Source organism: Podarcis pityusensis (genome assembly GCF_964106645.2).
Source record: "Podarcis pityusensis genome assembly, chromosome: 1".
NCBI lineage: Eukaryota > Metazoa > Chordata > Lepidosauria > Squamata > Lacertidae > Podarcis > Podarcis pityusensis.
The window spans coordinates 64378304-64382440 of record NC_138028.1 but is presented as its reverse complement, the minus strand read 5'-3'; positions in this window follow the sequence as shown (position 1 = coordinate 64382440).

The window sequence follows — 4137 nt, the reverse complement described above, 5'->3', positions numbered from 1 at the left end:
TCTTGTTTAGATGTTTCGAGAAAGGTGATACAATTGAAATCCTGATGGTATATGAGCTAGTGTCATGTAGAAGTGAAGAGTGGGAGTTACAAGCCAGAAGACCCCTGGTCAAATTCTCACCATGAATATATCACTTGGCCTTAGGGAAGCCCTCACCATTGGGCCCTACCATGTGGAAATAATGACACAAATTCATCTTACAAAACTGTAATAGGTTTTACTCAAAAAGTACTCAAAAAGTAGCATGATTAAATCTCTTAGTCTTTTATAGACTTGAAGATAATGGTACCATGTCCTCACCAATTTTTACATTCTTTAGGCATCAGTAGAGTAGTCGGATAAAAAAAGGGGCTTTTTAAATATTAAAAAACAAGTATAAAACACTGTGCATGACCATGACATAGGTACACTTGTGTCTATTCATTTTTAGGTCAGCTTTCATGAAATAATTTATGTCCCCCGGCAGGTGCCTCAAGATGAAGTGCTTTTTAAGTGTTAGGATACACTAATTCAGCAAATCCTCGCAACGGGGTGAGCTCCCATTGCTCTGTCCCAGCTCCTGCCAACCTAGCAGTTCGAAAGTACGCCAGTGCAAGTAGATAAATGGGTACGGCTGCGGCAGGAAGGTAAATGGCATGTCCGTGCGCTCTGTTTTCTGTTATGGTGTTCCGTTGTGCCAGAAGCGGTTTAGTCATGCTGGCCGCATGATCTGGAAAGCTGTTTGTGGACAAACGCCGTCTCCCTCGGCCTGAAAGCAAGATGAGCGCTGCAACCCCATAGCCGCGTTTGACTGGACTTAACTGTCCAGGGATCCTTTACCTTTGCCTTCTTACCTAATTCAGTACACTTCATATACATATGCCACATGGTCAGTCTCTACTTACCATTATCTGTCCACATGGTTCACTAGTGAAGAGCAGGATCAGTACCTGTGCCACAGCCCTGAAACAGGAACAATGCTGCAATCCTGACTAAAATTTTGTAATAGATATGCCTTCATTCACGTTTCACCAACAAGGAATTAATGAATCTGTTGACTTTTTTTATTTTTCACCTTTCCAAACTTACGTTCAGTTTGCCCCAGTTCTGAAAATGTCTTCCATTTGTTTTGTTTTAAAAGTTTGCACAAAAAATCATATGCATTTTTTCTGTGTGCGTTTCTTCTGTTATATGCATTTTTGGACACAATATTTTTACAGGTTTATGAAACAAAGGGACATAGCTATGGGGATGGATGGTGAAGAAAGCTTTGCCAAAGTCTTCTATGCTTTCTTGCTTAGCTCTTTTGGCCCACCTTTTGGCTACAAAGGCCCCCATGGTGGCTTACAGCATATTTTTTAAAAAAATATAGACCCATAACAATAGCATGCAGCTAATAAGAGACAGCTAAAAAATATAAAGAGAAAACTGGAGCAAAGCCAACACCATTCATAGCAGCAGCGAAGTGAACCAAGATCAACCCAAATGCCTGGTGGAAACAAAAAGAAGAAGAAGAGTTTGGATTTGATATCCCGCTTTATCACTATCCTAAGGAGTCTCAAAGTGGCTAACAATCTCCTTTTCCCTTACTCCCCCACAACAAACACTCTGTGAGGTGAGTGGGGCTGAGAGACTTCAAAGAAGTGTGACTAGCCCAAGGTCACCCAGCAGCTGCATGTGGAGGAGCGGAGACGCGAACCCGGTTCCCCAGAATACGAGACTACTGCTCTTAACCACTACACCACACTGGCTCCGAAAATGGCTTCACAATTTGCTTAAAGGCCACAAAAGAATAAGCCAACTGAGCTTCCTGATGGAGGGAGTTCCATAGTGTTGTGGCTGGTCTTGATGAACCCCATTGGACAAGTGGATATTCTGGAACTCTCAAACTCCCCACCATCACCCAGGAAAATGGCCACTGAATGAATCAGAATTGTAAAAGAGGAGGGGGAGGATGAGTTGCCGTGCAAATTGCATGGAAGCTCTTGCTGGAAGAGAGTATTGGTTTGATCAGCATTGCTGAAATGTGTTTTGAGAGCCGGGTTATCCACAAAGGGGACTGAAACCCGTGAGAAAGATGTCTTGTTTTCTCCAGAATGAAGCAATCACCCTCGTGCTGTCATTTTCAAAATACCAATCAATGAGTGTACACACACCCTTTGGTAGCTATTCTGAGGATTCTGTTATTGCTATTTGCTTATGTAGCACCCCAGTGTATGCTTTTCCTTTGTTTATTTCAATCTATAGTGGGAGCTATTTCTGCAATGTGTAAGATTTTGTGACATGGTTAATTTTCAAGGATAATTAGCTGGTGTGTGTATATCAAAGCCCAACTGCTACTTATAACGCAGGAATGAGCTAATTTACACTAAATCAGTCAAGTCTTCTTAGATTGAAATTGCGCACACCACTTTTAAAAGCCTTCTTAGAAATGTGAATTGTCATTCTGAGCTTTGATTGATCACAGATACTGTCATTTTAGCTTTCAGTGGGACAAAGGAAAGCAGAATGCAAAAATTCAACTTGGGATCTCTTGAGAGAACTTTCCCCCCCAAGGTGTGGAAAGCTAGCACATTGCATATAATTCTGTTTCCTTAGTGTCCAAAAGGTAGACATACAATAGATTATAAAAGGTTATATGCAATGGTGGAAGCCAGAATTCTTCTCCTTTAAATATAAAAGCAAATCTGCTGTCAGTCCAGATGCATAATATTCCATAAAAGCTATGTTAAAGTATCACTCTGATATATTGTTATGGAGTGTTTTTCTGTGTTTCCCACCTTTACTCCTCTAAGGGATCCTACAGACAGCCTGTTTATTCAGCAGTAATCCTGATTTGCTTACACATAGTTCATGTGGTAGTTAGACTAGGTCTAGTGTACTGAGCATTTGTGCTGATTTGTTTATCCACATCTTCCCTTTAATCCTTTGTTCATCCCACATTTTCAACTCATTTCCTCATCCAGAATATTTAAGGAAAAACCAAATGGCCATCAGCAGCATTCACTGAAACATTTGCTTCAGTTTCCTATTCATAGTGAAACAAATGCACATCCTTGGTCATGCCTAAAGAAGCAACTTGGATTGTGGCTCCGGTCTTAGCTTGTAAATTTCTGATGGCAGAGTATCTTAGTAGTGGAGGGGAAGTTCATCAACTTTTGCAGGTTTGAGTTCATTAGAATCCGTCTCCCTTTTTGTAGGGGCTTCATTTTCCTGCAACATATTGTCCCACTGTGCTGTTAAAATGAGCTGGTAGCTTAATAGAAATTAGTTCAAGCAGCGAATGTTAATATCATTGCCAAATTAAGAAACGCTCTGTACGAAGGCAATATGCAATTTCAAGGAAAAGGAGTCAGTGAATTCCTCTGGTTCCTATGCCACAATAATTCACAAAAGGGAGAAAATGCCAGTATGGAAAATCAATGGAATCTGATGCGCACATTAAGGGAGCAAATATTTTACACTGTTGTGCTGTTTTTCTTTTCTTTCTTTTTTTAAATGGAAGTCTAAAAAAATTAGAATGGAGAAGAGCAGGCAGGCAGGCGGGAGCTGTACAGATTGCCAAAGCTGGCACACACGTCCCTGCTGCAAAGCACGTTTCTCTCAGCCCAAGAGCAAAGAACACAGTGTAGGAACAGGGCAATTTGTGTGTGCACTTGCCACATCATCTGTGAAGTTTTTCAAACTGCTTGAAATGGAAACATGAAGCAGCAGCCGAAACCCTGATCAGTGAAGGAGAAAGATTTCCATTTGCGACAAGGGTAAATGTGTGAAGGATGTGGGCAAGTTAGTGGTTCTTGAAGGGAAGGTTGCAATTTATGGATGGTTCACACATGCCTAAGCATCACTTGATTGCTGAATCAAGTGTTGACTAGAATGTGTGAATGAGCATTCACACAACCACAGGAAAAACTGGACAATGCAGTTCAGTGGCCACAAGGGCCCAGAAATATCAGTTTTCATGTATCCAGCTCCAAACCCTGGTATCTCTGGTAGCAGGAGATGAGAAACGCACCAGTTGGAGGCCTGGAGACTCGTTGCCAGTCAGTGTAGATAGTTCTAAATTAGATGGACAAACAGTCTGATTTAGCATAATGCAACAGCAATTTGATCAAAGTATTGTGCATCATCTATTTGATTTTGATATTTTTATGCCAC